Here is a 9,393-nt window from a genome sequence, read left to right as displayed (position 1 = left end):
GGAGTCCCCGCTCCCCCTAGACCTGGAGTCCCGCTCCCGAAGCCGCAGCAGGCTGAGGCGCCCTTCCTGGTGGCCGCACTGTGGCTCCCTGGAGGCGGAGCGGATGCAAGAAGCCGGCTTCCCTCCCCGCAGCCCCAGGGTCGCCGGGTCGCACTGCGGGTTGAAACCTCACTTTCGCAAAAGCACTTTGCAGCTCAAAGACTTCTGCTTTCTTGGTTATTATTCTCTCCCGACAGGCAAAGCCCCCGGGAAAGCCAAAGCCAAGAGCTGGATTCTCGCGTTAGCTGCGCGGTTGGCCTTTCACCCCCGCCCCCCCCCACTAGAAGCGAGGAGCGTGGTCGCAGTCCACCCCCGGGGCGGAGCAGGTGGGAACCCGAGGAGCGGCTGTGGGCGGGGACTCGTGGCTGGCCCCCGGCGGTCCACTAGGAGAAAATAAAGGCGCGAAGGGCAGAGCGGACAGCAGGGGGACCCATCTGCCCCTGAAGCTGACCAGGTTGCTGTCCTTTCCCCCCACTGGGCAGGGCTGGATGCGTCCAGATGAACGTTCCGCGGGCCACTGTGAGCCACTTGCTTCCGTCGTCCACATCCAGGGACCACCAAGGATGTGGGGTGACAGAGCCCAGGGTCTCTACTCTCCGCAGATGATTCCGGGAATCCCCAGCCAGCCAGGCTGGCACAGATCCTTGCTGCTGTGTCCCCAGCGTCCTTCCCTCCGCTCCTCATGATCTCACCGGGACCAAGGTGACGGTTGGGGACAGCATCTGAGCTTGTCCAGCCCTCCACGCTTAGCACAAGGTGTCCCTGCTCAGGACGAGTGAGGAATTAGTTTATAATGCTGGTGAATTGCCAAACATTCCAGTGCTGCCCACGGGTCCCTGGGGGAGGTAGGAGGTGGCTGTCCAGGCTGGGCAGCTGCTTGCTGAGGGACTTCTCGAGGTTTACCAGCTCCACCCTCAATCCCTGCCGCCCTGGGTGTGACAACAGTCCATGTCCTCTGGCCCCAGGCCCCAGGAGTTTCAGACGAGTCCTATCACAAGTACAGCTTTTGAAATACTAAAAACATAATTCTACAAATGAAGTTACGCCAGGTTTCACTTAATACCTTAACAAGGGAACCCGTGGGAAAACACAGCCAGCTTAACTGGAGTGAGAGCCGATGTCTAGGGAGGTGCAGGAGGCGCCGACAAGCCTGGCAGAGCTGCTCACCATGCGCAGCATGTCAGGCTTGCAGAAGGCAAAGGACGTGTGGCCCACACCAGGAGCCAACGCACAGGAGGCGAGTCTGGGAGGGGACGCCACAGTCTGCACGGGCCCCTTCCGGCCAAGTGCTTTCCAGGAACAAACCCTTGATGTGTGAGGGGCTTAGGACTGTCCCATGACAGCTTGGAGCGGGAGAGGAGAGCGAGCAACACAGAAGGTAGGAAGAGGGAGAGAGGGGCACAGATGGGCAGAGGGACATGAGGGAAAGTGGGGGTTGGGGAGAGAGATGGGGACAGGGACAGAAGGAGACAGAGAGGCAGAGAGAGAGAAAAAGAGAGACAGAGATAGACAGAGAAGGGCTCAGCGGTTTAGGTGCCTTCCTGGCAAGTACAAGGTCCTGAGTGTAATCCCTGGTACCAAAAAAAAAAAAAAAAAAAAAGAGAGAGAGATAGACAGAGAGACAGAGAGAGACAAAGATAATAGAGACAGAGAAAGAGAGACAGAGACATAGAGGCAGAGAGACAGAGAGAAAGAAACAGACAGAGATAGAAGCACAGAGATACAGAGACAAGAGAGACAGAGAAAAGAGACAGAGACAGAGAGAGAGACAGAGACAGACAGACAGACAGGCAGACAGGCGCCAGTGGCATTCCACTCCCAGCCCTGGCTGTCCCTGTGGTGGGGCTGTCCTGGCTCCTGCCCTCACGCGGTCTTCCCCTGTCCCGCCACACAGCCTTCTCCTTTCCTGCTCGTGGTGGTGGTGCGGGCTGACGGCAGGCCTGGAGCAGCCGGGCTGTCTGGGGTCAGGGTCCTCAGTCTGGGCTCCTGTGTGAGCCGAGGGGTGCTGGCCTTTGTGGCTTGGGGTTATAACTGTGTGCTGGATGTGACGCTGCTCGGAGGTGAGCTGTGCGGACCCACCCACGGGGTGAGCGGTGTGAAAGGGATGTGCCACACAGGTACCAAGTATAGATGCATGAGCCTTGAAGTATTTATTAAAATTTATATAAAACATATTTAAGAAATGTTTTATAGTTTATTATAAATGATTTATAATAAATAATAAAATTATGAAATATGTAGCTCGCCGTGGCAGCACATACCTCTAATCCCAGCTACTTGGGAGGCTGAGGCAGGAAGATCTCAAGTTCAAGGCCAGGCTGGGCAACTTAGGGAGGCCCTGTCTAAAAGTGGAAAAAAAAAAAAAAATAGACAGTGAGACCTTATCTCAAAAAGACAAAATAAAATAAAACAAAAATAAATAGCTGGGGGTGTAGCTCAGTGGCAAAACACTTGCCTAGCACGTCCAAGGACCGAGTTCAATCTCCAGCACTGGAAAAAATATGTATATATAGTATTGATAATACATGAATTAAATAAACATTAGATATATAAATGCATAGCTCAATATACGCATTCTCAGAAGCCTTAAAAATGTCTCGAGGCTTGGCGCGGCAGTCGCCCTTGTAGGCACTTACCCAGGTAGGATGCTCAGTGACCGTGGACCAGTTCCCCCCAGGCAATGCAAACGTGATGTACTACACACACGGAGTAATCAAAAAATAAATTAAAAAAGAAAATTCACCCTAACACGTAGAGGGGAACACTTACAGAGACTCGTGCAGGCAACAAAGCGATCCCATTCACTCTAATGCCAAAGACGCCAAACGGTGCGAGTGTTCAGAAATAACGCATTCGTTAGCTCAGTAACTGCCCGGCAGCCCCGCGTGCAGCCCTGTGGGTGGCGTGCGCCGTGTCACACGCTGGAGCTGCACGCAATGGCGTAGGGCTCGAGCTCGTGGGCGACTCTGTTTCCTTATGCACTTCTCCCTTGCAGCTTTCAAGTTTTCTGAAACAAGCTTTTTGGTTTTTGTAGATTAAAAATCTTTAAGGATAATGAAGGAAATGAAGGAAAAACAGCCACTGAGTCCAGACTCTTTACTCCTTGGTGGCCATTTCTCAAGCTTCCGCTAGCCACCAAGGGTGTGGGGTGTCCCTGCCGTCCTGGGAGCTGGCCTGTGGCTCAAGGGCCGGCGTCCTTCCCTCGCTGCCCCTCTTCTCCTGACAGGTATTGATCTTCAGTGAGTCTTAAAGTCATGGTTCGTTTGAGAACTTCAGGGTTAGGCTGTGCTTTGGGCTTCTTTGGAAGTTTGTATTAGAATGGTGGCTGTTAGGGTCAGGTTTATAAAGAAAACAACACAGGACACACAGTTTATAGAATTATTTTATGACAGTCACCCAAAGAGTCACATACAGGCGAGCGCAGGAAACCTGTCCACACACTAAAGACTGAAAGGAGCCAGCTGAGGGCCTGGGTCCCACAGCAGTGTCCTGTAGGAGTCCAGCTGGAGACCGAGAGCCCAGGACAAGGCCCCCCAAGTCTAAATGGAGCTCAAAGGCCCCGACAGTGTCCCATGCAAGTCTTTTTTATGGGTTTGCTCTGGAAAGGCCTGAAGGTCAGCGGTGGAAGCTGGAAAGTCTGCGCCAGCGGGATGAAGGGTCTGCACTGGAGCCAGAAGTGGCACAAGGTAAGTGCAAGAGCACCCCCAAAGTCACTACCATCATCCTCAGTGACAATAGGACCCCAACAATGAGAGCAGCCGAGTCTGTCAGGAAAGCCAGTGTGACAAGCCCCTCCGGGGACCCGCCTGCTCCCAGCAGCTTGTCTTCCTCCTGTGCAGTCCTGCCTCTCCGGCTGCCAGCCCCATCCCTCAGCGGGGCCTCCCACACCCAGCACCACCCTGGTTCAGTCCCCCCGGGTGCTACAAGCTGACCTGCCATCAGCAGGCCACCACAGCAGCCAAGCAGGAAGTGGCCGTCTAGGTCAGTGTGCCCCACGGCGAGCTGCAAGGCCTGAAAGTTGAAATGCACATTTCCTACCCAGGCCATGCAGGGGTTTGAACCTGCAAGAAGAAGATTTGGTGCTCAGCAGTCACATGGCCAGCGTCCCCTCCCTCCAGCTATCAGTCCATCCGCCACCTCAAGGCCCTGCCAGCCCCTCAGGCTTGGAGCCCTGATGCTTGGCTCAAGTGTGCCTTGTGGATTAATTGGAGACACTGGGCTGCCAATGCCATCTGAAGCTGACAGAGGGACCTAAAGACTCAACGACCACCCGGTGCCAAGCGAGCCAGATGCGGCTTCTTCTCTAGCTTTCGGAGCCAACATCCCTGTTTTTCAGAAACTCCAGTTCCTACTGGTATTTGAAAATCTCCAGATTGAGCTTCTGTCTCTCCTGGTCCGGGCAGTTGTGCTGAACTCCACTGCAAGAAGAAAATAGCTTTCTTTCTCCATGAGCAATTTGTAGCTTCAGTCGGCCCAGAAACGTGTAATTAATAGCTCAGCATAAGTGGACGCGAAGGCAGAACGGCCCTGGGTGTGCGTCTTGTTCCGCTTGCAGCCAGCTCTTCGCTGCTGAGCGCTGAAGGCCCAAGCCCAGGCTGCAGGCCGGGGAAAGTCTCTTGCTTAATCTCTTTCATCCATAACAGTTCCACAAAAATAGAGGAGCGGTTTGTCAAGGGTCTGTCCCCTGCGACAGAGGCTTCCATGTGGAAACCGGCCGTTTAATGCCTCAGCAGGAGCCCAGAATTTTTCATTAAGCTGTCCAGTGTAATTTGATCACCCTAGGAAGCAGCCCTCCCTCCTCTGTTCACTTGGGTGGGACAGAAAGTCACTGGAAAGTCACCGCTGTATTTGGGTCCCCACCGCGTGGTCAGGCAGGGGTCCTGGTGCACAGCGCCAATGGCCCGCCCAGGCTGCACCCACCCTGCACCCAGGCTCTGGGGCCTACTGACTGGCAGGGGTGCATCCCACGGTTCCTGCTTTCCCAGTGGGTGGCTGCTGGGCATCCTGGGCCCTCTTCAGCTCTCTAAAAGCCATCTGTTCTGGTGTTCCCGAGGGGTCAGGCGCAACCTGGACCCCATGGACCCGTGGAATATGATTTTAGAGAAGTAGGTGCAGAGGTGTGACACCAGCACCTCAGGAGGCTGAGGCAGGAAGACTGAATACAAGTCCAGCCTGGGCAACTTAGTCAGACCCTGTCTCAACGTAAAAAAATGAATAAAGGTTGAGGATGGATGAAGCTCAGGGTGCAGGCCCTGGATTCAATCCCTAGCATTGTACAAGAACAGAAAGAAAGAAAGAAAGAAAGAAAGAAAGAAAGAAAGAAAGAAAGAAAGAAAGAAAGAAAGAAAGAAAGAAAAAAAGAAAGAAAGAAGAAAGAAAGATCTCCACCCCCCCCCCCACTGTTGAGCTCCAGTGGGTGGAGTCAGGCTACAGGCCAGTAAACACGTGTTTCCAAAATCATAACTCCAGTAAGGGCAAGGGTGAGTGGTGGAACAGGGTTGGTGATGGGGTGTGGGTGGGTGGATGACCTGAGTTTGTGCTGGGGGCTGGGGGAGACCCTGGTGGGGAGGGTGTCGCTCTGAAAGGGGAATCTCAGGAAGGACCGGGGCTGTCGACAGCTAGACATGAAGCCATCCAGGTGGAGGAGGAGAAATGTGGATGATCAGTGATGGACAGCAACTCGGGTGTTGGGAGGAGAGGCCAGGAAGGGCCCAGGAGCGAAGGGCCAGAGCTGCCGAGAATCAAGCAGGACAAGAGATGTGGGGAGACTCCAGTCCTGAAGGAGGGCAGGTTATGGAGGTGCTGGGTGGAGGCGGACGAGCTGCAATGGTGGCTTGTACAGGAGGGCAGGGGAGGGGTGACACAGGGGTGGACAACAGGACTTGGAGCCTCCTACTGTCTTAGGTGCAGGAAAGCAAGACCTAAGGAACACTGGCTGTGATTCTCCCTTGAGCTAGCAAGTGGAGGTGCCACCATATTTGAGATGGGGAAGATGGGGCACAGCCAAGATTGCTTGGTGGCCTAAGTGATGTCCCCCTTCTTCCTCCTCAGCCTCAGAACCTGGCCTCATTAGAGTGGCGGTTGCTCAGATGAAAGATAGCTATTCCAGCCTCCTTTGCAGCTAGGTTTGACCCTTGGCCCAGTCCTGATGAAGTGAACATCTTTGGAGGTCCTTCTAGGAAAGTCCCTTGAGGCTTCTGCCTCAGTCAAGAAGGTCCCCTAGTGTTTCTCTCCCTGCTTTCTCCTTTTTTTTTTTTTTTTTTGGTGGAACCAGGGATTGAACTCAGGCCCTTGCACTTGCCAGGCAAGTGCTTACTCTAGTGAGCCATCTCCCTGGTCTCTTGCTTTCTCCTACTTGCTCCTTGGGATGAGCATGCAATAGTTGGAACTCCAGAGGTCATTGTGTGACCTTGAGGTAGCAGAAACTTGGTCTTGAATGACTTCATGGGGGTCTCCATGTCCGGTGCAGGCTTCTCATCTGAGTCTCTTATGGGACGCAACAGAGCTTGTTGCATTTGTGTAGCTGCTGCTGTTTGAGGATTCTTATTCCAAAGGAGACAAATGAATGGTAGGAGAGCCACGTGGAGCCTGCGAGGTCAGGATGAGCTAGAGAGTCTTGTAGATATTCATGGAGCAATGTCAGATGGATATTCCTGTACATACTACCTAGGCTGAGTTAATTAACTAATGAATTATTAATGCTGATATTGCACAAAAGAAAATATCTCTTTTTTGTGTCTTGCAGAAGTCACTTTTCTCATTAGCTGCCTCATCTGAGTCTCCTAGAAGCACTCCAGGTCAAACGCTGGTACCTTTCTGTGGCTAGGAGTCAGCCAGCCCCCTCTGCGTGTGCTGCCCACTCGGGCAGGTCCCGCCGCTCCCACAGGTGCTGGCTGTGTGCAGGGCAGGGTAGGAGTGAAGGGAGAGGAAGAGGCTCTCAGGAAGCCCTGCCAAGGGGCGGGCGGATGCGTGCGTCCCCCAGACAAGCAGGGCCGTGCCTCCACTTCACAAGGCTTGTGGGAGTTGGGAGGCAACGCAATGTCTACACCCGCCCAGGAGCAGCCTCGCTCTGGTGCACGTGCCTTTCAGCCTCTAAACCTAATTCAGCAAGGCCCAGCAGACCTACAATGGGGTTCCACGCATTTTTCGAGCTTGCCCACCCCACAGAGAGTTCCAAGTTGTTACTGCAGACTCAGGGAAGTGAAATAACAAGCAGTGACCTCAGCTCACACCAGCAGTCCATCAAAATACATGTGAATAACCTGGCCCATGTGCACACGAAGCACACAGCTCTCGGGCTCGGCCACAGGCCTGGAGAGGCTGTTGGTCTCCTCCATCCTCTTTGGGTAGAATATTAACACAAGCTACCATGGCTTATTAAATTGGAGCATAGGTCCCTGGGAATCAGGGATTATTTTTCATGCATAAGAGTTGATTTATTTTTAAGTATTTCCAAACATCTAATCTGATTGTAGGGCAGAGGTTGCAGTAGGATGGACTTAGTTACATCTTAGGCTGGGTCAATATTTTAAAATTCAGACAGACATTTTTCTAAAGACCTGCTTTTGCCTTCCTTCAAGAAAAAGGGAGGCTTGTGGATTCTGAGTATGTTTCCCATAGGCAGTCGGGGTGCAACGACCACCATCTTCCCTTGGGGGGTCGAGGGGGGCAATGAAGATGGATAGTGAGCCCGTGGGCACCCGCCACACCCATCTCCGTGGCACGTGGCTTGTGGCCCAGGGAAGTGATGGCATGCAGAGCCGGCCCTGTGGACACGCTGGCTGTGCAGGCGTTTGCTGCCGCCATTGCCATCACCTCCTTTCATGTTACGCCAGGGTCCCTTGGGCGCTTAGCTTGTCAGCTCCTGCCCTGATTCTGTCCCTTGTTTCTTTCCCGTGCTGTCCTGTGCCATCAGTCTACACCCCTGAGAAGATGGCACGGCAGCCTGGAGCGCAGGTTTGAGGAATTTGGAGACCTCTAACACGCGCACCCACAGTTCTCCATTGACACTTTGCAGATTCCATGCCTGGGAAGCACCAGCTGTGCCATCCCAGGAGTGTGGTCATCAAGGGACAGGGTGACCAAACAGTAACAATGGAGAACGCCATGACTTGTGGCCCAGGGTCCCTTCCTGGGTGTCTCCCCGGAGCAGGACTCCACATGCTCCTAGGCAGCGCCACATGGGCAGTGTGACCATTTAAAAAAAAAAAAAGTCAATGACAAAGAAAACTCCACCAGGTTCAATTTAACCCCCATCTAGTTCCAGGAAGGTGGAGCCTGAGTAGACTCTTCCTGTGCCTCCGCCCCATCCAGAGTTTGGACATTTCCTCACAGACCTAGACTCACTTGCCATTTTTTGAGGCCGGAATGAAATCACACTGACGGTAGCTCTGAGAGTGACCACGGTTATCTTTAATAGCCCAACCTGGGGACTGATCTAAACGCACAGGTGGGTGAGCGTGCGCTGGTGTAGATGGAACTCCGTGACGTGCTCCTGTATGACATTCATGGGCTTCGTCATAGTTTGGAATGAAATGTCCCCAAAGACTTGACTTGCGTGTGGGAGGCGTGGTCCCCAGAGCACCAGTGTCAGCGGGGGGATGTGGAAGGTGATTGATTGGGTTGTGACAGCTCTGGCATCCCTGTGGATGGACCCTGGACAGGCTCGTAACCTGATGTCCTTCTAGGGTGGTGATGGGAGCCGGGGGAGGGTGGTGGTGGGGCATGCCCCTGGGGACTGTCTCGTGCCCACCTCTTTCCGCTCTGGCCCCTCTCTCTTTGCTTTCTGGCTGCCGTGAGTGCAGCAGCCTTCCTCTGCCACCCCCTTCCGCCACGCATCCACTTCATCACAGGCTGCCGAGCCCCTTGACCATGGACTGAGCCTTCTGAAGCCGGGAGCCACTATCAGCTTGTTCTCCTCGAGGCTGTTGGCCACAGGGGTGGGCTCTGTTAGTGTTAGGACGCTGACTAACCCAAGAGGGGGCAATCTGCTGTCACTCATGTTAAGTCCCTCCCTTTCTATGGGCTCTGCATAGTGCATAGAGGAAAGATCAAGAGGAGGCCCAAAAACCACACAGCAAGAGCACCTAAGGGGGCCCCAGGACCTGCCGCTGGGTGCCCTGTGCACCTGCGTCCTTGCCCCTCACCGCCCCACTCTGGCCCACAGTGCTCTCTGGTCACGGGTACTGAGAAAAGCAGATCTCATCTGTAAAGACTGCTTGAGTCCTAGGAAGAGGTCCTCGAGGACAGCCTGTGGGGGACGGAGGCCTCCCTGCTTGTGCCTCCAGCCCCAGCCAGCTGTCAGGTGGTACAGCGCCCCAGCCAGCAGTCAGGTGGTGCAGCGCCCCAGCCAGC

This window comes from Octodon degus, unplaced genomic scaffold (assembly GCF_000260255.1).
Source record: "Octodon degus isolate 3935 unplaced genomic scaffold, OctDeg1.0 scaffold00076, whole genome shotgun sequence".
Classification (NCBI taxonomy): Eukaryota; Metazoa; Chordata; class Mammalia; order Rodentia; family Octodontidae; genus Octodon; species Octodon degus.
Note: the sequence above shows the minus strand (reverse complement) of the source record.